This window comes from Moschus berezovskii, chromosome 9 (assembly GCF_049115385.1).
Source record: "Moschus berezovskii isolate FMDL1 chromosome 9, NW_MosBer_1.0, whole genome shotgun sequence".
NCBI lineage: Eukaryota > Metazoa > Chordata > Mammalia > Artiodactyla > Moschidae > Moschus > Moschus berezovskii.
This window is the reverse complement of record NC_142468.1, coordinates 9,560,077-9,587,217: the sequence shown is the minus strand read 5'-3', so window position 1 is coordinate 9,587,217 and position 27,141 is coordinate 9,560,077.

The following is a 27,141-nucleotide window of genomic DNA, read 5'->3' as shown; positions in this document are numbered from 1 at the left end:
GGGATTGAACCCAGGTCTCCTGCATTGCTGGTGGATTCTTTACCATCTGAGCCACCAGGGAAGCCCAATGCACAATAGCAAAAAGTAAAATAGCAGAGCAATTGGAAGTTTAACAAAGAAAATCGTGGAAGGAGATACCAAGAAGAGTCCTTCTGAGATCACTGTGAACCCTGGGGGTTGGGACTGCTATGCATAGGCACTAGGCTGCACTCAATCGGGAATAATCAGAGTAGGACATGGAGCAGATGTGTAAATGTCCTCAAAGTCCCACAGCCGTCAGCAATGTGAAAGCCATATTGACCCTGGAGTTAAAACACAGTATCTGTCCGACGATGAGGTGAACGATAATTTACTGTGACCCAGGGGAACCTCCTCTTTAAGCCAGGATTAAAACTATGATCAGATGAAACCCTAGAAGCTTGGAAGACTGCAAGCCAGATAGTAAGCCCTCTCAGGAGTGATAAGAAAAGATACACACTGCTTAGTCCACATGGGGGTCAAAAATGTGAACTCCCGGAACTGAGAGAGCAGCCTCCAAGCCACACAGCTTTCTCAGTGGTAATGAGTGGACCTGGATTCTAAAAGAGGGTTAGTACCATCTCTAACCAGGAAGCGGTTATAGTGATTCAAGGATGAACCGTAGGTGGCAGGCTAAAAGGTAAATGAAAGAGATCTTAGTAAGGACATCAGAAGCTGCACTTTACAGGAGATAGACTTGAGAGTGAGTTCAGCTAAGTCACTGATGGAACAGCCACAGCAACAGATCACATCATCTCTCCAGGGTGGGAGACGTCACATTCGGAGTTGCTACGATACATTGTCTAAAATGTCTAGTTTTCAACAATATCATAAAGGAGGTAAAAGGATCTGTTAAAAGAGCAAAAGGAGGCAACTTGAAGGGGATCCCACTGGACAAATCTATAATATTTTCAACATCAAAATACTAATAGATAAAAGTCATTGACTAAAATGGAATATACGTCCACGCTCATATAAAGTTTCCCATGAACATATTAAGCCAGTCTTTATGTTAAAATACGAAGTATTAAATGTGATAGAAACAGAAAAAAATCACCGTTTGGCAATCGTGGTACTGGGTGTTTTAGGTGAGAATCAAAGGATACCGAGACTGATTAGTGGAATCAAATAGGAACAGGGTATTGACATAATCTAAGGATATCTTCCTATAAAATTCCATTTGTTACAAACATAAATAACATTTGTTTTAAGCTGCAGGGCATGGCTTGTGGGATCTTAGTTCCCCAACCAGGAATCAAACTCGAGTGTTCCCCTGCATTGGGGGTCCCTGGACCACCAGGGAAGTCCCTGGGAAAAACAAGTGTCTGTGTGTGGATAAACCTGGCAGAAATGTCACACACCGTGCTTACAGGTATCATGTTACATCACCAGTGGTGGTGAGATGTCTTGTCTCTTGGGTCCCTTTTAATGAGCTGCACTGAGAACTGCACTGAACATGGCTGGGATGCTCCTGCTGAGGATGCCCCAACTGAGTCTGCCTAAGGAGAAGGAAAAATGGACAGACCTGCCCTGGAGCTTCTTCAGACTCTGAATCTGTCAAGGACGCAAACGTGATGGAAAGTCTGAGGAAGGGCTCTCTGTTGAAGAAAGGAGATGACTGTCTCAAAGTTGGAGGTGGTGGTGGGGAAGGAATCCAGACCATTGGGCATTTGGCCAAATTTAAAGTAGTCTGTGGACTGGATTCCATTGGAAGGACTGATGCTGAAGCTCCAATACTTTGGCCACCTGATGTGAAGAACCGATTCATTCATTGGAAAAGACCCTGATGCTGGGAAAGATTGAAGGTGGGAGGAGAAGGAGACGACAGAGGATGAGATGGTTGGATGGCATCACCGACTCAATGGACATGAGTTTGAGTAAATTCTGGAAGTTGGTGGTGGACAGGGAGGCCCGGCATGCTTCAGTCCATGGGGTCGCAAAGTCAGACACAACTGAGCGACTGAAGTGAACTGAGTTGGGGACTGGATAATAGAACTGAAACAATGTTGACTTCACTTGGAGGTTATGTGAAAGCTCTTTATAATGTTCTTTTTCTGAAGGAATCTGGAATATTTTGTGTGAAGAGGCAAATATAATACAATGTTTCATGTTTGAAAATATTTCAAAATACAATTATTTGTGTAAATAATGAAAAATTTTTCTAAGGTTTAGTTTTTGTTTCTTGACTCAAATATGAAACAGTGAAAGTGTTAGTCATTCAATAGTGTCTTGACTCTTTGCTACCTCATGGACTATAGCCCGCCAGGCTCCTCTGTCCACGGGATTCTCCAGGCAAAAATACTGGAATGGACTGCCATTCCCTTCTCCAGGGGGTCTTCCTGAGTAAGGGATGGAACCCTGGGTCTTCTACATCACAGGTGGATTGTTTACAGACTGAACCACCAGGGAAGCCCAAATATAAACACTTTATTTATTTTTTTTTCAAAGGCACGAGACACAGACCATTCATTTATGAATGTGTAAAACTCAAAAAAGTCCACATCACTTCCACAACATGTCGAAAGCGCCCCAGAATCCACACAACACCAACCCTCTCATGGTTCTGGCCAAATTACATACACCAGCCCACAACAAGTGGCAAAATCTGCAACTCCATTCAAAGCCCTAAAAAATTACTTAAGAATAATTTCTTGTATTTCTATGCCACCTTTATAGTTCTGGTTTCTCATTTCTTAATTAGTAAATTCAGCGTGCAGGTTCTATCCCAGGCTAATTTATATACTTCCGGAAGAAATGGCCTCTTAAATCCACAGAGTGTTGAGGTGGGGAGCCCCCAACCACATCAGATTCGTTTCACATATGATAATATACATGTTTCAATCCATTCTCCCAAATCATCCCACCCTCGCCCTCTCCCACAGAGTCCAAAAGACTGCTCCACACATCCAAGTCTCTGCTGTTGTCTTGTATACAGGCCCAAATATAAACACTTTAAATTTGGTTTAAGACACAAGCAAAGGAATAAAGCAGAGTGAAGTCTTTTTAGTTCGTTTTGGCTTCAAAGCATTATTTGCTTAAAAAGTTGAGGAAATCAGGGATTGATACCAAGAAGTTTCTACTCCAAAACCTAATATAATAAATACTGTCGCATGAGCTCAGTCATGTCAGACTCTCTGCAACCCTTTGGATTGCCATTTCCTCCTCCAGGGGATCCTCCTGACCCATGCCTCCTGCAGCTGCTGCACTGCCGGTGGATTCTTGAACCTGCTGAGCCACTCGGGAATTGAGGACTTCTCAAATAGTGTTTAAAGGGATAAACAAGGCTCTTTATATGGGATTCAGCATTGAAAACATCCTGTGAACAAAGTATTTCACAATCTAAGGAACAAATGATTTGTAAATACTTCCTGAATCTTGGTTTACGTTTTTCCTTGTTTTATTTCATATAATCAGTTTCTTTTTGAATTATTTCAAGTGATTATTTTTTGTCAGGCTGGTGACATTCGAGTTCAATATGTGGTGACGGCTCTTATTCTTGGCTCTGGCAAGTAATTATTTTTGGTTTTCATCTTTGTGTTTGAAGATTCTTTTATCACATGAATGTAGTCATGGGTGAGTACAATGTTTTTAAGAAGAAACAAATGTTTATTTTTTTTAAATATCAACTCAGTATTTGAACTGGCACATGCCTTAATGTTTAATTTGATACTGTTATTCCTTAGCACAGAACTAGCTTCTGTTGTGGCTTTGGAAGCCCTTCAGTATGAAAAATCAATATGATATGAAAAGGCTAATATGCTGTAAATTATATTGTTATAACCTGGCCAGAAATGCTAGTCCATGACTTCAGTTTCGGCTGTGAAAACAAGTCAGCTGGACACAGTGCCAAAAACTGCCATGTTTATTTACAAAATCATAAACCAAGAAAAAGTGTAAATTGACTCAGTAGTGCTTGATTTTATTTTTAAAAGAGAAAAAAGGTCTTCATATACTTTAAACCCTCTCTTTAAAAATAAAACTCCCATCTTTTTGGTCATGAATTTAAGGTGACCCTAAAGTTCAACAGTACTACGCTCTGTGAATGCTAAAATATTGTAGAGGAGTAATCATCTAGATTTGGATACTTGCTCAAATCCTGTGTCTTCATTTTAGCATATTTGATCATGAACAAGTTAAACTTAGTCTTATTCCTTATAATTTTCCCAAGGAAACTGTGGAAGAATTAGATAAGGACACCTTAAAAATGAACATGGTACCTTGTAACTGATAGCTCTTCAAAAAGGTCCAGCTTTCTTTCCTATTTATTCTGAGGTAGTTCTCTTAAAATTTTGTTTCTTCTGGTTTCTCAAGGTAGTTTTTATGTTGAAATTATGTAGACTTTTGTAAAAATTGCTCTTTTGCTTCAGTAAATAGCTTGGTTTTGGATTTGCTCATCATTCCTAGTTTCGTCAGGTCAATAAGACAAGTTTCTTTAATATGATGAAAGGAAAAAGGAGACATGGCAAATAAAAACCATGAGAATTGTAGGTAATCAAATGAAGCTGAACTTTTTCCCTCTAAACATACCCTGTAGTTAAAATCTATGTTTTGGAAAATAGTGAACAATGTGATGTCAGTCAATGTTCTTACAATCCATGTAAGTTCGCCTTGTCTTAAAGCAGATGCAAAAACTATTTTGGAGGACAATATCCTCAGGTCTGAGTGGTCTGTGTGTGTCTATAAAAATGCTGTTGTGAGGTATCCTTCAGTCTTGGCTTCGTCAAGTTGTTAAGTCTTGACCTGATGAAGGCTTTCCTTCCCATCCACTCCATCAGTCATCAGTTAAATATCTGCCAGAGGAATCCAGAGTAAGTCTAAAAACAGAACTCATCAAAGTTAGTACAGAAACAGATATGAATGTTGAGACAGACCCTTAGGAGACAGATGGGGGAGGTTCTACCTGGTTTTGCCCTCTCAGAGCCCCCCAAATTTTGACTTTGTGTTCCCTGTAGGTCAAGCATCTATATCTTTCAGTGTGTTCAAAATCCAGACATCAAAGAACAACAAATATATTTGTTTAAAATAGCTAAACTTTTGCTCAGAAATAAAAATCTCACACAATTTACTATAAAAAGTTATATTTAACAAAATACTGTACAGTATACTGTATCACATTTCTTTTTTTTTTTTTTTAGGAGGTTTTAATTTTAAACAAGGAGTCAGGGAAAGTCCTGGAGAAGGGAAATTTTGAGCAAAGTCTAGAAGAGGCAAGAGAGTAAGCCCCACATTTCTGCTCCTTTTAAGTAAGGAATTATTCACTTTCCTTTTCCAGTTTGATTGAAACTTGAGTTTACCTAGTCCTTTTTTTTTTTCCTGTTCTGTCTTCTGAGAGCTTCTTAATCTAGGAAGAACTGACCTACTAACTCAGTTGTTTGTTCTTTACTTGCCTATGTTCTTCTATTCTTCCAACCGATTGAACTTTCATGACCTTGTATTTCGTATTCCTAAATCAAGCAAACAACTGACAATTCCATAGCCCACCCTATTTCATTACTTAATGCTTATGAGAACTTCATGAAGTAGATGTTGTCCCACCTGATTTACAAGGTGTTGATGAGGCCAGGAAAGTTAACTGATCCACTCCACATCCTAATTACATAAGTCAGTCTGAACTTCAACTTGGCAATCTGATCACAAGCATAAACGCATTTTATGATATTGTACGCTCAGCATAATTACATAAATAGGCCCCATTTATTGATGGCCTACTATTTGCTAGAAATTGTGCTCATTTTAGGGGAAACATATAGTATATTGTAATAAAAATATAGTGTAACAAAATGCAGTCTAAAATTATATCAGATTAACTTAGAGATTTTCCTAAATTAATACAGTAGTTCTGAGTGATATTAAAAAATGGAGTGGACAGGAGGAGGCAACTACATATGTGGGCATATGCAGGAATGCCTATAAATAAGCATGCAGTTGTCTTGTATTAATAATTCTTTGTGTTTCACACATGAAATTGTGGTTCTTGTGTCGTTTGCATCAAGTTCTTGGTATGTGCTCAATAAACAGTTGCTGAATTAATGATAGTTAATCAAAAGGTCAAATGTCAGCTAGATTTTTGCAGAAAGGGTAGCGATTCTTAGCCAGATTCAAAAGAGCAGAAAGAAATTTCCAAGCAGAGAGAGTTAGAATATGTAACAACAGGGAATATCATAAAGGCTTTGCAGAGAGGAACTGCAGAGAGCCACTTTATCTGTTCAACAAACATTTGTTCAGTGCTTCCTGTGTTCCAGGAACTGGTAAAGGCACCAGTAGTGAATAATGCACAAATTTCAATGTCCAAAGTAAAATATTTATGGGGAAAATGGTGGGAGATCATGTCTAGGATGTAGGTGATGGCCATGTGTCTGGATACCAGGCCAATGAGTTTTGATGTTTATTGAGAACATGAAGCAAACTCGTGAAGGCAATTTGTCAAGAGTAAAATAAATTAGTACTAACGTTCATCAATTTCATCAAGGTTTATGAGGTTGGCCAAAAAGTTTGTTCATACGATGGTACAGAAAAAAAACAAACGAAATTTTTGGCCAACCTAAAATTTACAAGGTGTCTTTTGTCGTGAGAAAACTAAGTATATTCATCACTACAAATTTAAAGTGAAGAGCAAAATATTTGACATTTGAGAAAGAATGCTGCTTGGGTGGGAGAGAGATATGCATGCTAAGAGTCAGACAAACGGGGGGCTGGAAATCATCCTGTTAAGAAATGGGGAGAGACTAATAGCAGGTAATAGTTCCCAAGTAGGAACAGTTCTGGAGAGGTCCTGAGTTAGGATGGACTGAATAGATCTGAGGACTGGCTGGCCGTCGTGGGAGGGTGTGGGAGGAAAGGAGAGGAAGGAGTCAGGTAGGAACCTGAGGTTTTCTTTTTGGGCAGCGTTGACAACATGGAGCAGAGACATCAGCTAACGATGGGAGCGCTCACAGAAAAACAAACATGGGCTCGAGGTGGGGAGGAAAGCATGAGCAGCTTTGGATTTGGTGGTTAGAGTTGCATTTAGTAGGCAGTTGGAAATACAGGTGTGGAGCTTCTGCAAAAGGCTGATGCTGAAAATGTGTAATTAGAAGTTATCATAATAGAAAATTTAGCTCAAGCCAGGAAGGCAGATGTGGCCACCCAGGGAGATGGTGAAGAAGAAGAGCAAACAACAGGGTGGGGAGCCAACAGCTCATGGGAGAGTGGAAAGAGACCGGGAAAGAGCAGACGAGGGTAAGGGGGCACCCTCCCCAGGGCCTCTGAGTGAGGCTTCTGATTATATTTGTTTACAAGCCTGGCAGAGCAATAATTCATGCTGATGAGCTGAGTTGCTTGCAGATCAGATTCTGTTTTGCCCTTGACACTGGGAATTGCAAGGCTCCCCTGAAGATCTGAAGACAAAAAGCTGTCTTTGTGGAATTTTAAAGCCAACTTATGAATAAAGCACTCAAGTGGGTCTAAATGGAGCCTGGGGACTTGCTTCAACTATTTTCAAAGAGAAGACTATTTCTCTAGCTGCTTCTGAGCATCCATTTCTTATAAATCTTTGTTACATAAATTAATCTTTGTTGATTAAAATAGCTTCGGTACTGGATCCTGGCCTAACTGGGAGTGCTCTTCTGCAGTGCTTAGTTTTTATCTTTGTTTTCCTAGCTACCAATCTCTGTGAAAGAATGACATCAAATTTAATCTTAAATAGGAAGTGCAGTCATAACTGCTTTCACAACGGCAGTCACAACTTTTCATAGAAAGTTGAATAGAGAGATGATGAAAATGTAGACATTTTTATATTTTCATGTTCAATCTTTCATTCACCATTGACTTTTCTTAAATATTTATTGTAATTGGAAACTAATTACTTTACAATTATTGTGGTGGTTTTTGCCATACATCGACATGAATCAGCCACAGGTGTACATGTGTCCCCCATCCTGACCCCCACCTCCCACCTCCCTCCCCACCCCATCCCTCAGAGCACCAGTTTTGAGTGCCTTGCTCCATGCATTGAACAACTTATAGGAGGAATGATTAAATCTGTGATTTGCCTCAAAATGCAATTATTTTCTTAAGTTTGGAAAAATCCATACTGTTGCTACTTCTATCCATGAAAGAGCAATGCTGAAAGGGCAATATTCGAATACATATTTAAAGAAAGTGTTCAAATGATCAGTGAGAATTCCAAGCTATGCACCTAGTCCACCAAATAAAATTGAATATATATTTTTAAAAGAATTGAACAAATGAAGATCACATAAACTGTGTAGTAGAAACAATTCAAACACATACAACATAGTGAGTTTACTAAGTATGGTAATGTTAAATCATAGGCCTATCTTATTATCAGAAACCTTAACCTGAATAAGATATAGAATTACTTTCAGTTTAATGTAGAGAATAGCTTGGTTCAGTAGTTTTAGGAAATACATTAAAAAATTATGCATGAATATTAGTTTACCAAGATAGAACTGTGAGCTTTTAAATTATTCAGTTTTTAGTTTAAGAAAAAAAAAGTCATACTTCTGATTTAGATTTAACAAAAGCTTGATGTTTGGGGGACTTATGATTCACTATTTACATCCTCAGTTCTAATAAAAGCATATGGCGCAAATATTCTGAAAGGTGGGGGCTTCTCTATCAGTATTTCCAGTCTATTTCAAACAGCACATCTTTATTAGAATCTCCTTGATATAGCGATTTTCATAAAGGATATGCATAATATACATCTATTAAATCATTAACCTCAGAGTAATTTTGGACCACCTGGCCTGGGACATTTTGAAAGAAACCTCCTCTGTTCTTTTGGATAGAAGTTTTCAGATCTTTAACTTCCTTCGTTATGTTAATCATTGTGATAATTTTGTGGTAGTTGAGTTGCTCAGTCGTGACTCTTGGTGTTTTCATAACTGGGATTTTGTGATAACTGGAGTACAAATACTTACGTAGTGAAACACTTATGGTTAGAATTTAAAACTTCTCTGTATGACACTGAAACAGTGTGTAACACACTGTACAACAGATCACAAAAGGCAAGCGTTCAAATTTCTTTATATACTCAAATACTTTATATACTTTATATAAAAGGCGATATTTCAAAAATAGTGACAACAAATTCACGTTTCTCCCATGTGCTCAAAGCTCAACAATACGCAAAATGCCTCTGTCATTCTTCTCTATGAAATAACAGTGATTTTTATAACTGCTCCAATCAGTTGCTTGTCTATTAGTCTCACAAAAGTAAGGAGTACCACATTTTTAGACTAAAAGAATCAGGAAAGATTTTTAAGGTACGGGATAATACATTAGTGGCTCTTTGAAATGATCTCATAATAGCATTCCTCTCCAAATTCTCTGGCCCTCACTGCAATCTAGCGTTTATTAATTTCACTACAGACCATTTCAGTGTGATTTTTGTCATCTAATTTTTGTTTTCATATATGCTACACTTTTTCCCTCAACCAAACTGTAAAATATTTGAAAGTAGGATCGTCATTCTTTTCCATCTTTCATAGCATTTACCCTAGTGTATGACCTATAAAATGCTTAATTGCTTAATAACTCCCTGAAAATATACTGGGGTTTGGGCTAAATGTTACCTAAGGGACTGTATACACATTGTTCATAATACACTTGAGTGTTTATTCAGCATGGCATTGAGAAACTGGGCGCAGTTTTACAGGTCATGACTCTGCCATCCTTAGTGGCATGACCTCAGGCAAGTTTCTGAAGGTTTCTGTGTTTGCATTTCACATGCTCTAAAAGGAGCATAGTTTACCAGTAGGAAGTTTCCATTATTATTTTTTTTTCAAGCTTTAAACTTTTTTTTATTTTGCATTGGAGTGTAGACAATTCAAAACGTTGTGGAAGTTTCAGGCAAACAGCCAAGGGACTCAGCTATACTCATACACGTGTCCATTCTCCCCTAAACTCCCCTCCCACCAGGCTTGCACATGGTTTCGAGTAGAGTCCCATGTGGTATACAGTAGGTCCTCGTTGGTTATCCACTTCGAATATAGCAGTGTGTACATGAAGGAAGTTTCCATGATTCATATAGTATGTACATAAGGTTCACAGAAGAATGAATGTGTCTTACATGATAAAATAAACATTACTCTTTGGTAACCATGGAGATGAAGAAGATGATGGTGATGTCAGGGACTGAGTATATACGAAGTTTTCCTTTAATGAAATTTACTGTCTAGAAGTAAGACCAAAATGGACACTACAAATCATGATGCTGTGTCATAGGCTAAGGTACAAGACTTTGCAGAATCAAGTGGAAGCTTGGGAGAAGCTTCCTTATGGTTACTTAGGGAAATCAGTAAATGCCTCACAGGTGAAAGTATATTAAAGAGATCCTTCTAAAAAATAGCACTTTGGCAGGTGGACAGACTATTACTCCTTGTACAGTTAGGTAAGATTATTCAATCAGAAAGAACACTCAGTGCCAAGTATTCAGATTCAGGAGATCATGGGATATTCTGAGATCTAAAAAATTCAATATCACAGGAACATTGAGAAAGGGTGTCTCATGAAATTAGACTGAGGTAAGTAACTGACAAGAAGATGATTCTAGTAAAAATAACACAAACAGTAATGACAGGCATAGCTATCTTTATTTTTTTTCAGTGTTTTTATTGAAGTATAGTTGATTTTTAGTTGGTAACAATATTGTGTTAGTTTCAGGTATGGTGCTGGTGGTTTAGTCTCTAAGTCCTGTACAACTCTTATGACCCATGGGCTGTAGCTTGCCAGGCTCTTCTGTCCATGGGATTCTCCAGGCAAAACACCAGAGTAGGTGTCCATTTATTTCTCCAGCGGATCCTCCTGACCCAGGAACCAAACCCGATCTCCTGCACTGTAGGCGGATTCTTTACCAACAGCTACGAGGGAAGCCTCATGGCTTGTTTCAGGTATACAGCAAAGTCATTATTTTTTCAGACTATATTCCCTTACAGGTTATTGCAAAATATTGAATATAATTTCCCATGAAGAGTGAATGTTAGTCGCTTAGTCGTGTCCGACTCTTTGCAACCCCATGAATCACAGCACGCCAGGCCTCCCTGTCCATCACCAACTCCCAGAGTTCACTCAAACTCATGTCCACCAACTTGGTGATGCCATTCAACCATCTCATCCTCTGTTGTCCCCTTCTCCTCCTGCCCCCAATCCCTCCCAGCATCAGGGTCTTTTCCAATGAGTCAACTCTTTGCATGATGTGGCCAAAGTATTGGAGTTTCAGCTTTAGCATCAGTCCTTCCAATGAACACCCAGGACTGATCTCCTTTAGGATGGACTGGTTTGACCTCCTTGCAGTCCAAGGGACTCTCAAGAGTCTCCTCCAACACCACAGTTCAAAAGCATCAGTTCTTCAGTGCTCAGCTTTCTTCACAGTCCAACTCTCACATCCATACATGACCACTGGAAAAACCATAGCCTTGACTAGACGGACCTTGGTTGGCAAAGTAATGTCTCTGCTTTTTAATATACTATCTAGGTTGGTCATAACTTTCCTTCCAAGGAGCAAGCATCTTAATTTCATGGCTACAATCACCATCTGCAGGATTTTGGAGCCGCCCAGAAATAAAGTCTGACACTGTTTCCACTGTTTCCCCATCTATTTCCCTTGAAGTGATGGGACCAGATGCCATGATCTTAGTTTTCTGAATGTTGAACTTTAAGTCAACTTTTTCACTCTCCTCTTTCACTTTCATCAAGAGGCTTTTTTGTTCCTCTTCACTTTCTGCCATAAGGGTGGTGTTATCTGCATATCTGATGTTATTGATGTTTCTACCAGCAATCTTGATTCCAGCTCGTGCTTCTTCCAGCCCAGCGTTTCTCATGATGTACTCTGCGTGTAATTGTATATATAGTAGTGTGTATATGTCAATCTCAGTCTCCCAATCCTCTCCTGCCCATTTCCCCTTTGGTAACCATAATTTGGTTTTCTACATCTGTGACTCTATTTCTGTTTTCTAAGTAGACTCATTTGTATTTTATTTTATTTTTTAGATTCCACATGTAAGTGATATCAGATGATATTTGTCGTTCTCTGTCTGACTTACATCATTCAGTATGACAATATCTAGTTCCATCCATGTCACTGCAAGTGGCCTTATTTTGTTCTCTTCATGGCTGAGTAATATTACATTGTATATATGTACCACATCTTCTTTATCCATTAATTTTTCAATGAGCATTTAGGTTGCTTCTATGTCTTGGCTGCTGTAAATACTGCTGCAGTGAACACGGTGGTCCATGTATCTTTTAAAGTACAGTTTTCTCTGGTTATATGCCCAGGAATAGGATTGCCAAATCATATGACAGCTCTATTTTTGTTTTTTAAGGAACCTCCACACTGTTCTCCACAGTGGTTGTACTTATTTACAATCCTAACAACAGTGTAGGAGAGTTCCCCTTTCTTTACACCCTAAGCAGCATTTATTGTTTGTAGATATTTTGATGGCAGCTGTTCTGACTGGTGTGACCTGATACCTCATTGTAGTTTTGATTTTACATTTCTCTAATAATTAGTGAAGCAGGGCAAAGGCTAATAGAATTTTGCAAAGAGAATGCACTGGTCATAGCAAACACCCTCTTCAAACAACACAAGAGAAGACTCTACACATGGACATCACCAGATGGTCAACACCGAAATCAGATTGATTATGTTCTTTGCAGCCAAAGATGGAGAAGCTGTATAGAGGTAGCAAAAACAAGACCAGGAGCTGACTGTGGCTCAGATCATGAACTCCTTATTGCCAAATTCAGACTTAAATTGAAGAAAGTAGGGAAAACCACTAGACCGTTCAGATATGACCTAAATCAAATCCCTTATGATTATACAGGGGAAGTGAGAAATAGATTTAAGGGACTAGATCTGATAGATAGAGTGTTGGACAGAGGTTCGTGACAGTGTACAGGAGACAGGGACCAAGACCATCCCCATAGGAAAGAAATGAAAAAAAGCAAAATGGCTGTCTGAGGAGGCCTTACAAATAACTGTGAAAAGAAGAGAAGCGAAAAGCAAAGGAGAAAAGGAAAGATGTAAGCATCTGAATGCAGAGTTCCAAAGAAGAGCAAGGAGAGATAAGAAAGCCTTCCTCAGTGATCAATGCAAAGAAATAGAGGAAAACAACAGAATAGGAAAAACAAGAGATCTCTTCAAGAAAATTAGAGCTGTCAAGGGAACATTTCATGCAAAGATGGGCTCGATAAAGGACAGATGGTATGGACCCAACAGAAGCAGAAGATATTAAGAAGAGGTGGCAAGAATACACAGAACTGTACAAAAAAGATCTTCACAATGAAGATAATCACGATGGCGTGATCACTCACCTGGAACCAGACATCTTGGAATGTGAAGTCAAGTGGGCCTTAGAGAGCAGCACGATGAACAAAGCTAGTGGAGGGGATGGAATTCCAGTGGAGCTATTTCAAATCCTGAAAGATGATGCTGTGAAAGTGCTACACTCAATATGTCAGCAAATTTGGAAAACTCAGCAGTGGCCACAGGACTGGAAAAGGTCAGTCTTCATTCCAATCCCAAAGAAAGGCAATGCCAAAGAATGCTCAAACTACCGCACGATTGCACTCATCTCACACGCTAGTAAAGTCATGCTCAAAATTCTCCAAGCCAGGCTTCAGCAATATGTGAACTGTGAACTTCCAGATGTTCAAGCAGGTTTTAGAAAAGGCAGAGGAACCAGAGATCAAATAGCCAACATCTGCTGGATCATGGAGAAAGCAAGAGAGTTCCAGAAAAACATCTATTTCTGCTTCATTGATTATGCCAAAGCCTTTGACTGTGTGGATCACAATAAAGTGTGGAAAATATCTGAAAGAGATGGGAATGCCAGACCACCTGACCTGCCTCTTGAGAAACCTGTATGCAGGTCAGGAAGCAACAGTTAGAACTGGACATGGAACAACAAACTGGTTCCAAATAGGAAAAGGAGTACGTCAAGGTTGTATATCGTCACCCTGTTTATTTAACTTCTATGCAGAGTACATCATGAGGAACGCTGGGCTGGAAGAAGCACAAGTTGGAATCAAGATTGCTGGGAGAAATATCAATAACCTCAGATATGCAGATGACACCACCCTTATGGCAGAAAGTGAAGAGGAACTCAAAGGCCTCCTGATGAAAGTGAAAGAGGAGAGTGAAAAGGTTGGCTTAAAGCTCAGCATTCAGAAAACTAAGATCATGGCATTTGGTCCCATCACTTCATGGGAAATAGATGGGGCAAGAGTAGAAACAGTGTCAGACTTTATTTTTTTGGGCTCCAAATTCACTGCGGATGCTGATTGCAGCCAGGAAATTAAAAGACGCTTACTCCTTGGAAGGAAAGTTATGACCAACCTAGATATCATATTAAAAAGCAGAGACATTACTTTGCCAACCAAGGTTCGTCTAGTTAAGGCTATTGTTTTTCCCGTGGTCATGTATGGATGTGAGAGTTGGACTGTGAAGAAAGCTGAGTGCTGAAGAATTGATGCTTTTGAACTGTGGTGTTGGAGGAGACTCTTGAGAGTCCCTTGGACTGCAAGGAGGTCAAACCAGTCCACCCTAAAGGAGATCAGTCCTGGGTGTTCATTGGAAGGACTGATGCTAAAGCTGAAACTCCAATACTTCGGCCACCTCATATGACGAGTTGACTCACTGGAAAAGACTCTGATGCTGGGAGAGGTTGGGGGCAGGAGTAGACGGGGACGACAGAGAATGAGATGGCTGGATGGCATCACCGACTCAATGGACATGAGTTTGAGTGAACTCTGGGAGTTAGTGATGGACAGGGAGGCCTGGCGTGCTATGATTCATGGGGTCGCAAAGAGTCGGACACGACTGAGCTACTGAACTGAACTGAATAATTTGTGATGTTGAACATATTTTCATATTCTTTTTGGCTATCTTTATATCTTCTTTGGAAAAATGTCTAGTTAGATCTTCTGTCCATATTTTGATTGTCTTTTTTGTGATATTGAGCTGCATGAGCTGTTTGTATAGTTTGGATATTAATCCCTTGTCAGTAGCTTTTATGCCCTCATTTTGTAGGGTTTTTGTTTTTAATGATAAATAGGTGTTGAATTTCATCAAAAGTTTTTTCTGCATCTATTGAGATGATCATATTGCTTTTGTTCTTCGGTTTGTTAATGTGGCATATCACATTGATTTTACACATATTGAAAAATACTTGCATTCCCAAGATAAATTCCATCTGACTGTGGTTTATGATCCTTTTAACATGTTGTTGAATTTGGTTTGCTAGTATTTTGTTGAGGATTTTTGCCTCTATGTTCATCAGTGATACTGGTCTATAATTTTCTTTTTTGTGATATCTTTGTCTGGTTTTTGTATCAGGCTAATCACCACCTCATAGAATGAACTTGGGAGTATTCTTTCCTCTGCAATTTTAAGAAGTAGTTTGAGAAGCATAGGTGTTAGCGCTTTTCTGAATATTTGATAGGATTCACCTGTTAAGCCATCTGGCCTGGACTTTTGTTTGTCTGGAGATTATTCCTCACAGTTTCAATTTTAGTACTTTTGATTGGTCTGTTCATATTTCCCTCTCTTTTTGGTTCAGTATTGAAAGAGTATACTTAAGAATTTGTCCACTTCTTTTAGACTGTCCATTTTATTGGTGTGTAGTTGCTTGTCGGGCTTCCCTGACAGCTCAGTTGATAAAGAATCTGCCAGCAATGCAGGAGACCCTGGTTCAATTCCTGGGTTGGGAAGATTCACTGGAGAAGGGATAGGCTACACACTCCAGTATTCTGGCCTGGAGAATTCCATGGACTGTAGTTGCTTATAGTAGTCTCTTATGATCCTTCATATTTCTGTAGTGTCTGTTGTAACGTCTCCTTTTTCATTTCTAATTTTACTGACTTGAGTCCACTCCCGTTTTTTCTTGATGAATCCTGTTAAAGGTCTATCAATTTTAACTATCTTCTCAAAGTACCAGCTTTTAGTTTCATTGATCTTTGCTATTAGTTTCTTCATCTCTGTTTCGTTAATTTCTGCTCTGATCTTTATGATTTCTTTTCTTCTACTAACTTTAGATTTTGCTTATGCTTCTTTCTCTAGTTGCCTTGGGTATAAGGTTAGTTGTTTGAGACTTCTCTTGTTTGCTGAAGTAGGATTGTATTACTATAAACTTTCCTCTTAGAACTGCTTTTGCTATATTCCATAGACTTTGGAATGATGTTTTCATTGTCATTTGTCTAGGTAATATTTTAATTTCCTCTTTGATTTTTTCAATGATCCATTCATTGTTTAGTAACATATTGTTTCAGTTCAGTTCAGTTCAGTCGCTCAGTCGTGTCCGACTCTCCTCGACCCCATGAATCACAGCACGCCAGGCCTCCCTGTCCATCACCAATTCCCGGACTTCACTCAAACTCATATCCACAGAGTCAGTGATGCCATCCAGCCATCTCATTCTCTGTCGTCCCCTTCTCCTCCTGCCCCCAACCTTTCCTAGCATCAGAGTCTTTTCCAGTGAGTCAACTTGTTGCATGAGGTAGTCTCCATATATTTGTGGGTTTTTTTTAGCAATATTTTTTCCTGTAATTGATTTCTAATCTCATAGCACTGTGGTTTGAAAAAGATGCTTGTTTTGATTTCAGTTTTCTTCCAATTTACTGAGCCTTGATTTGTGACCCAAGATTTGATCTATCCTGGAGAATATTCCATGTACACTAGAGAAGAAAGTGTATTCTGCTGCTTACGGATGGAATGTCTTATAAATATCAGTTAAGTCTATATCTAATATGTCATTTACATAAGACACAAGAGAAATACCAATTCCTTCTAGAAAGCTAGCTTAACCAGTTATAAAAGGCTCATTTTGATACAATAGCACAGCCATTAGAGGCCATTGTTCTCTAGATCTTTTGGTGGCTCTCATTAATCAAGGAAAGTCACCACAAAACCCCATGCATACTAGTGGACAGCCACCTTGGGGTTTCCCCCACAACTTTCAGGATCACCCCTACAACTTTTGGGACTCCCAGGTCAGTGGGCAGTGCCTTCACGTTTGCTTGGTCACCTGGCTGGTCCTGCTAATCTTTGGGGCTGCATCCCACAGGCCTGAAAGGTCAGTGTTTGCCTAGCATCAAGACCAAAGAAAGAACCTGGGTCTGCAACAGAGACATCAGTGGTTTAATGGATGGGGAACTTAGGCACCTGAAGCAAGGTCCTGCAGGAACGCCCCATCATGTTACACAAGGCAGGACATAGTGTTAGTCTTTACGCTATCATATCTTAACTTAGTACCTAATGATAGTGACTTAAGTACTATGTATTCAAAACATCTTTCATTCCATCCTAACAACAACCCAATAGGAAAGCTGTTTGATCTCCATCTTACTGAAGGGAATGCTACTGATTAAGACTGAGTGATGAGCTCAAATTCACACAACTGTGAAGGGATAGACCCCTTTTTAAATCCAAACAGCTTGGTTGGGACATGAAACAAGGATTATTAGAGTAAAAAGTCTATGCTACTCACTGATAGATGGAGCCTGATGTACTACAGTCCATGGAGTCACAAAGAGTCAGACACGAGACCATAGGAGGGTTCTGATGTGCTGATTCCCTAACTCTTTCCAACTAAACAGGCTTTTCAGTTTTTTGGACATCTTATTACTAACTTTAGAACTTACTCTGAAGTTTAAATGGAATATGTTGCATACATTTCTGTATCAGAATTTCCAATCAGGGAATGGGAGCCACCCATTTGAACCGAGAATTAAATATAAAAAATTAACTAGTTTTAATGTTGCTAATTAGCAACCCTAACAGGGTAAAATGAACAATGGCAGATGTAGATAACAATTGTGGGAAGCAAGAACGAATACCAAAAAAATTATGCTACATATTTCTTAAATAAAATTTTGTGAAAATTCTGTTAAAAATATTATGTAAGTATTAAAAGTCATTATTTGGGATATTGAATTTAAGTCTTTGTGTAGACCTTTATATTGGCATCACTTTATGTGTTTATGAATCTTGAATAAATAATAATAATAAAATATAATTAATGAAATTAAAGATTCAGGGATATTAAAGGTAGAAAGAAGTTTCCTTAATTTGTCATAGCAGAGAAATCTGAATACTAAATATGAAATGTGATTTTAAAACATCTCTAATCTATCAATCAAAACTTGTAATTTTCTTAATCAGTTTTATATAATTTTATATACTGTCAGAAATATCTGTTTTTCCCCAGAAATATTTATAAGATGTCCGATGGTTCCTTCAGTTTTTCTTAACTTTTTTCTTTGAAAAATGAAATTAAATTTAATTATTTTATAATAGCTTGAGAAGTATAATCACAATGTTATGCAGTGTTTCTAATTTTAAATATTTCTATTGGCATTTTTTACATGGAAATGCATCTGGAATGATTTCCAGCTATAAAAGTTTTAAAATGCTTATAAATTATTTTCATTGGCATGTTTTCTCCTTCATCTTTAGAGATCTTGCATTGTTTGTATAATTGGTATGATAAGTATGTATTATTTAATACGCAATACATTTATTTAAAAGACTTCATTTCCAAGGTGGATATTAGATACCAAAAAAAGAGTAGTCTGAGTCATGTATTTGGAGGCTCCATTTGCTACTGAGTGCGGACTTTTCCTGTTCTAGCAGCTCTGTTCATCGGAGGCCCAGAAGAAGGTCAACGTCCGGTACCTTCAGCAGACCAGAGGCAGGGAGGCACAGACTTTTTTATTCTTTTATTCGTTCTTCCTTTGACTTCACACCCTCAAGAGAAGCTTGCATTTCCAATGGTGCTGACTCCCAGTTCTTCCTCAGGGCTCTTTTCTCTGCCTGCATTTAGAGCTTTCCTCACTGCTCTTGAGTGATTACTAACCCCCAGTCAGAGCTCAGGTCTCCAGTTCAGCAGCATGCCCGTCGAGGGCCACCATCTGGAAGGAGATCTCATCCAGTGCTGACATTAAGCTTTGCATCCATCTAGTGCTGGCTGCTTGCTTCAGGGCCCTGGTGACATCACACAGGGTGCAGCTGAGTGAGTGCTGCAGTTGGAAACGGTCCACACGGACTTTAAGAGAAAGGGTGACTTGTGTTATCATGTCCGTTCACATCTCTGTCTTCTTCTGATAGCAAGCCTGCCTCAGCGTGGGAGAATGATCAGACCGCCTGTTCCCTGATACTCACCGTAAGAAAGAAAAGGCTTCCAGGACTTTTTGTGGGTTTTTCTTTTCCCTTCTTATTGTCAACCCACGTCTAGAAATGTCTGAATTTTACAAAGCCAGTGATGTGATGATTAAGTAGAGCCAGCATGGGCACTAGACATTATTTCTTTTTTCTGAGTCTCTGGGTCACAGGTATACTTGGAAGTAGTGTATTGCTTGCAAGGCACTAGGACTTTGCAGTAGAATAAGGACATCTCCAATCAAGATCAAGTTTAATAAATCTGTTGCAATTAGAATTTTATGCTGCATTGTTGAGATTGCCAAATGGATCCACAGCATGACTTCAAAGCCTTTCGGAGTAAACGAGGATGAACTCCCCTCACTAAACCACAGCTGACTCCTCCCAGAATTCTAACCCCAGAATTCTATTGAAAGATAGAAATGTCCTTTTTCTTTTTTGCTTTAAATTAAATGTCTAGCTTAGATGAACTGACTTAGATAATAAAGCTACAGGTATATAGTACTCGGACACAGGCTTGCCCTTAAGACCCCAATCCAGTGGGGCAGACAATCAGAAAATTCAAACCCAGGGAGATAAGAACAACAATGAAAGGAGTTCGGGACCATTGAGGAGAGCATCCTACCAAAGGCTGGGAGGTCAGGGAGTCTGCCCAGGAGAGGTGACATCTCAATGGAGTCTTAAAGCTTCTGAGGGAATGAGCCAGGTAAAAATCTAATGAAAGTCTCAGTGAGGAGATTATGTTTAAGCTTCTCAGAAGAATTGTCGCAAATGAAAGTGCTGCCTCTTTTCCATTTGGAGCTTTTCTCCTCCCTGAGGCAATTATAGCAGCAAATTTTCCTGCATTTAAAAAAAAAAAAGCATCAACAGGGGCTGGCTTGCAATTTTCCTGGACCCTCAGAAACTGTCAGTCAAACCTACAGAGAGGAGCTCTCCAAGGACAGGGAAGGAGAGTTAAATAGGCTTGGGCTGTCTCAAGATGCCTGTTTGTTCCCTGACCTCCCCCCCCCCCCCCACATCCCCACAAAAAAAAGAGAGAGCTGCCAGCAAGGTCCCATATCAAAGAATATTTCCTCAGGAGCCACAGAGATGCTGAGTGAAGTTGCTGGGTTATCAGTGCTGCGAATAAATGGTGTCAGCCATGACATTTTCTTGCTGGCAGAGACAGAACACCCCTGAGGTAAAGACACTGATCTTAGTTTTGTTTATTCAATTGGGGGCGATGTCTTGCCAGGTTTTGATAAATGTGTTTAGAAAGTGAAAGGGATATGGTTATTGTGGGGATTCTGCTTGTGGCAGTGTGGGTGGTACCCTTCTAAATTTCAGAGTGGGTCCCAAGTGGTGCATATTTAAAACACGAGCCATCAGGTAATAATTACTGCAGCCAGTGCCTATTAAGATATGCCTAGCAGTGCCCCTTAAACCTGCTTCCTTCATTAGCCAAGCTGGGGTGTATTTGTGTAGGATTTTTAAAAAGATACCTTGTTCTCTGTAATAGCTGCTTATTGATGTATGAAATTCCTTTAAGTGATATAAACTTTTAATTCTGCAAGCTGCAGCTGAGGCTCAAAATGCAAATAGCTCAATGGAGATAAAGCTTTTGATTTTAATACTTTGCTATGAGTGAATTTAATGAAATTTAATCTTTTAAGATCAAATTTTTAAAATGTGCATATGGACTGGGGTGCTTATGTGTTTGTGTGTCTATCATATGAGAGAGAAAAAGGAGAAAGAGAGGAATTAGAGAGATTGAGCAAGAGAGACAAACCAGTTGCCACAGTAGAAATGTGGGATGGTGAAGAAGGCTCTACTGGGAGAGGAAAAAACAAGACCTAATTATGACTCTCAGGAGCCTCCCAGGTTTTTGGTTAGACAGGTGTTATCATGTCATTCTGCTTTTAAAAATTAGATAACACTCAAAACATAACAAACCAACCAATGTGTAAATATCCCACTTACCCTTGGGGTTTCTTGGAATAAAAGCAAGATTTTGTGGGCAAATGAATCTGTTGGCTGTGCAAATACCCCTCCTCTTCAGCACTGCCGTCTCACCAACCTGGTGGGGGATGACAGGACCCTCACTTTTGGGGGTAGACTTGATGGTAAATGGGAGTTTACAAAGAGGGTGAGATGAGGTCGTTGAGGTCCTCACAAGTGGAGGTAACAAGACAGCAACAAATGCCAAGAAGTTCTGTCGGGCTCACTTAAAAATGAAACTCCCCTGAAGCCAGTCCTGCGAGATGACTTTTCTGACATCAGCAAGTGGGTGGGCTGCTGAAAGGGTGAGGAATCACGAAAGTTGTGCTGGCGCTAGGCTCAGGCAAACCGAAAGTTAAATCTAGGTGCTGCCACTTATTTTTTGTGTGACCTTGAACAGATAAAGAAACTGAGGTTTAAGTTAAATAGAGGTAACACTATCTAGGTCATACGATTTGTTTTGATACTGCGTGAAAGACTTAGCACAGGAAGAGATGAGTCTATAATTATTTTGATATCAACATCAGACAAAACTCATTAGAAAATGTCCCTGAACTTCCAGCAATGCTTTTGCTGTGTGCTACCGGGTAGAAGCAGAGCAAACTGATACTAACTGATGATCTTGTCTGAAAAATGAGCATTGAAGCCCTGCTCTCCTGGAAAGTTGCAGAGTGGAGGCTGTAAAACCTTGACTCTTTGAGTTGGAGGGGCTGGTTCAAGTCCTGATACCACCACCCTAAATTACCTACCTTTTTTATGCCCTTGCTTTTTCTTACACAGAAATGTTTACTAATGGTACCGACCTCATAGAATTATTGTGAGGATTAAATGAAGTGATACTGGTGCCTGGCACAGAATAATCACAATTATTAATACCGCTTCTCCCTGTGTCCTATTGCTTGTTAGGAGTAAACTGCAAAAAAAATTAAAAGATAAAGTGTCCAGTGACAACATAACCAGGAAGATCTGTATTCATGGATGGGTGTTTACAATCTCTAGTTTTCAGTTTCCTTATCTGTAAGATGGGTGTAATACCTTCGGGATATGGGAGGTGAAAGATCCTGTCAGGAAGCAAACAAGTGAGATCAGGAATGGAAGGGAAGGCAGCCAAGGAGTGGAGGATTATCAACAAAGACCACTATGCTGTGCTCAGGCACTCAGTCATGTCTGACTCTTTGCGACCCCTTGGACTGTAGCAGACCAGGCTCCTCTGTCCATGGGATTCTCCAGGCAAGAGTACTGGAGTGTGTTGCCATGCCCTCCTGCAGTGGATCTTCCCGACCCAGGGATAGAACCCAGTTCTCCCGTGTTGTAGGTGGATTCGTTACCAGCTAAGCCACAAGGGAAGCCCAAGAACACTGGCATGGGTAGCCTATCCCTTCCCAGGGGATCTTCCCAACCTGGGAATCGAACCGGGGTCTCCTGCATTGCAGGCGGATTCTTTACCTGCTGAACTACCAGGGACCTCTTGGGGCAGCTAAAGCTTCATCCTGCCAGGGGAGTTGTGGGGGTCTGTGTAAAACAGACGCAAGAGATGGGTGAGGGAGCTGGGAGATGTGGACAGAAACTCCTGTGAGCCTTTGTTTGAGGGCTGTTCGTGGAGTTACTGTTAAGAATTCTTGCTACAGCCTATCAAGTAGGTAGCTAGGTGGGATCCAGCGGCCTCAGAAAGCCCTCGGGCAATGAGAGGCCGGTGAGGACTGGGCCGAGCACTGCACTGCGGCTGGCAGGGGCAATGTGGGCAGGCAGCTTTTGCCGCAGGGAGGACCCAGGCCTCTCTCCGCCGACGGCTCATGCGGTGATGACTCTTACACACAATCTACGCATCTGTTTGCAGACTCATTACACACACTTGTCCAGTTTTAGAGGACATGCTGTTTGTAAGCATCTGGTTCTTTGTATCTAGTAAAATCATGTCTATTTCCCTCACATGGGAAGAAGTGAGAAAAAGAAATTTCAGGGAGCTCATTTCAGGGTGCTGAGCTAAAGCAGTGGATTCCAGTGTGATGAGCAAACTATGCCTCCAGAAAAACACAAAAACAATGGGATTCAACTTCTTTCCTAATCAGTTTATAAAATCATTAGACACACCTGGTGTACTTTTCTTGGGAGTTGCTCATTGAAGCCTTTGTATTTGCTTGTTTACATATAGTGCAGGTATTTTTATAGTATTGTAGTGTGTCTTGATTGGTGGTTAGAAGATAGACCACAGGAAAGGATGTCTTGCTTTTAATGCTTAAATTTGTAGAATATTATATTTAATACAATCTAATTGACAAACACCGAGTTTCAGCAAAGAACTGGGAATAAATGTAAATGTGCTAATTTTCCTTATTTTTTTATAATAGGAAATCAGCAGCTACATTTCAACAGATTATATTGTGTGAAAACCGTACGTAAATACTATACCAAACCAAAAGCAGTGACCCTATAACTTTAACATTTTTACATTAGACTTTTCATTTTAAAGCAACGAATAGTTAAGAAGTGGCCTGTGAACTAAATCTGTCCTATTACCTTTTATGTGTGTGCAGATAAAGTCTTACTGAAACACATTCAACCCATTTTTTTAATATATATTGTCGATGATGCTACAATGTCAATTACATAGTTGTGATAGAGATTGGATGTGGCTTGCAAAAATGAATATAATTACTATACGGTCCTTTGCCAACTTCTGCTGAGGAAGAATATTTTAGGAAATACTATACTGACCATAAAAGAAAGCCTCATGTCCCTCCTTTCAACACTCTACTCTCAATACTTCTGGTCCTCAAATGTGTGGGACTTCCCCCTCTCACCCCCAGCAGTTCTGCAACACAACTTCATGTCCTACAATTTAACTCAATTCTAATACTGTGCGTGCTAAATCACTTCAGTCATGTCTGACTCTATGGACTACAACTTGCCAGGCTCCTCCGTCCATGGGATTCTCCAGGCACGAGTACTGGAGTAGGTTGCCGTGCCCTCCTCCAGGGTATCTTCTCAACCCAGGGATCGAACCCTAGGCTCTTATGTCTCCTGCATTGGCGGGCCATTTCTTTACCTCTAGGGGCTTCCCTGATAGCTCAGTTGGTAAAGAATCCGCTTGCAATGCAGGAGACCTCAGTTCAATCCCTGGGTTGGGAAGATCCCCTGGAGAAGGGGAAGGCTACCCACTCCAGTATTCTGGCCTGGAGAATTCCACAGACTGTATAGTCCATGGGGTTGCAAAGAGTCGGACACCACTGAGCAACTTTCACTTTCACTTTCTTTACCTCTAGATTCACCTGTGACTCCCCCAATTCTGACACTACCTATCTGGATATAGGGTTTCCCCAGTGGCTCAGCGATTAAGAAAGTGAAAGTAAAAAGTGAAAGTTAGTCACTCAGTCCTGTCAGACTCTTTGTGACCCCTTGGAATTTAACCCATCAGGCTCCTCTGTCCATGGAATTCTCCAGGCAAGAATTCTGAAGTGGGTTGCCATTTCCTTCTCCAGCAGATCTTCCCAACCCAGGGATCAGATCTAGGTCATCTGCATTGCAGGCAGTCTCTTTACAAACTGAGCCACCAGGGAAGCCTTAGCGATAAAGAATCTGCCAGTAATGCAAAAGACACAAGAGAGCAGGTTCAGTCCCTGGGTCAGGAAGATCCCCTAGAGGAGGAAGAATGGCAACTCACTCCCATATTCTTGCCTGGGAAAAACCCATGGAGAGAGGAACCTAGTTGGCTACATCCTTAGGGTCTCAAGAGTTAGACACGACTGAGCACACCTGAAAGTAGCATCAGATCCCACAGATTAAAGCCTAAGTTCTATAAGAATTCTTTTCTACTACTTCTGATGACAATCAAAAGTACAGATTGTCACCTCGGTTTCTGACCATCTATAAATAAGAAGTTACCAGGACACCTTAAGTTTAGTTCAGTCGCTCAGTCGTGTTCAACTCTTTGTGACCCCATTGAATGCAGCATGCCAGGCCTCCCTGTCCATCACCAGCTCCCAGAGTTTACTCAAACTCATGCCCATTGAGTCAGTGATGCCATCCAACCATCTCATCCTCTGCCATCCCCTTCTCCTCCTGACTTCAATCTTTCCCAGCATCAGGGTCTTTTCAAGTGAGTCATTTCTTTCCAACAGGTGGCCAAAGTATTGGAGTTTCAGCTTCAGCATCAGTCCTTCGAATGAATATTCAGGACTGACTTCCTTTAGGATGGACAGGTTGGATCCCCTTGCAGTCCAAGGGACTCTCAAGAGTGTTCTCCAACACCACAGTTCAAAAACATCATTTTTTTGGTGCTCAGGTTTCTTGTAGTCCAACTCTCACATCCATACAAAACTACTGGAAAAAATCCTAGCTTTGACTAGATGGACATTTGTTGGCAAAGTAATGTCTTTGCTTTTTAATATGCTGTCTAGGTTGACATAACTTATCTTCCAAAGAGCAAGCATCTTTTAATTTCATGGCTGTAGTCACCATCTGCAGTGATTATGGAGCCCAAAAAATAAAGTCTGTCACTGTTTCCATTGTTTCCCCATCTATTTGCCATGAAGTGATGGAACCAGATGCCATAATCTTAGTTTTCTGAATGTGGAGTTTTAAGCCAACTTTTTCACTCTCCTCTTTCACTTTCATCAACAGGCTTTTTAGTTCCTCTTCACTTTCTGTCATAAGGGTGCTGTCATCTACATATCTGAAGTTATTGATATTTCTCCCAGCAATCTTGATTCCAGCTTGTGCTTCATCCAGTCCAGCATTTCACATGATGTACTCTGCATATGTGTTAAATAAGCAAGGTGACAATATACAGCCTTGCTGTACTCCTTTTCTTACTTGGAACCAGTCTGCTGTCCCATGTTCAGTTCTAACTGTTGCTTCTTAACCTTCACACAGATTTCTCATGAGGCAGGTCAGGTGGTCTGGTGTTCCCATCTCTTGAAGAATTTTCAAACAGTTTGTTGTGATCCACACAGTCAAAGGCTTTGACATAGTCACTAAAGCAGAAGTAGATGTTTTTCTGGAACTCTCTTGCTTTTTGATGATCCAGTGGATGCTGGCAATTTGATCTCTGGTGCCTCTGCCTTTTCTAAATCCAGCTTGAACTTCTGGAAGTTTATGATACATGTACTGTTGAAGCCTGGCTTGGAGAATTTTGAGAATTACTTTGCTAGCGTTTGAGATGAGTGTAATTGTGCTGCAGTTTAAGCATTCTTTGGCATTGCCTTTCTTTGGGATTGGAATGAAAACTGACCTTTTCCAGTCCTGTGGCCTCTGCTGAGTTTTCCAAATTTGCTGGCATATTGAGTGTAGCACTTTCACAGCATCATCTTTCAGGATTTGAAATATCTCAACTGGAATTCCATCACCTCCACTAGCTTTGTTCTTAGTGATGCTTTTTTTTTGTTTTGTTTTCCTTTATTTATTTATTTTATTGGAGGCAAATTACTTTACATTAATATATTGGTTGGTTTTGCCATACATTGACACGAATCCTCCCTGGGTGTACATGTGTTCCCATTCTTGAACCCCTCTCCCACCTCCCTATTCCCCATATTCTCCCTCCAGGTCATCCCCGTGCACCAGCCCCAAGCATCCTGTATCATGTGTCGAACCTGAACTGGTGATTCATTTCACAAATGATAATATACATGCTACAATGCCATTCTCCCAAATCATCCCACCTTTACCCTCTCCCACAGAGTCCCAAAGACTGTTCTATACACCTATGTCTCTTTTGCTGTCTCGTATACAGGGTTCAGGTTACCATCTTTCTAAATTCCATATATGTGCATTAGTATACTGTATTGATGTTTTTCTTTCTGGCTTACTTCACTCTGTATAATAGGCTCCAATTTCATCCACCTCATTAGAACTGATTCAAATGCATTCTTTTTGATGGCTGAGAAATACTCCATTGTGTATATGTACCAAAGCTTTCTTATCCATTCATCTGCAGATGGACATCTAGGTTGCTTCCATGTCCTGGCTATTATAAACAGTGCTGC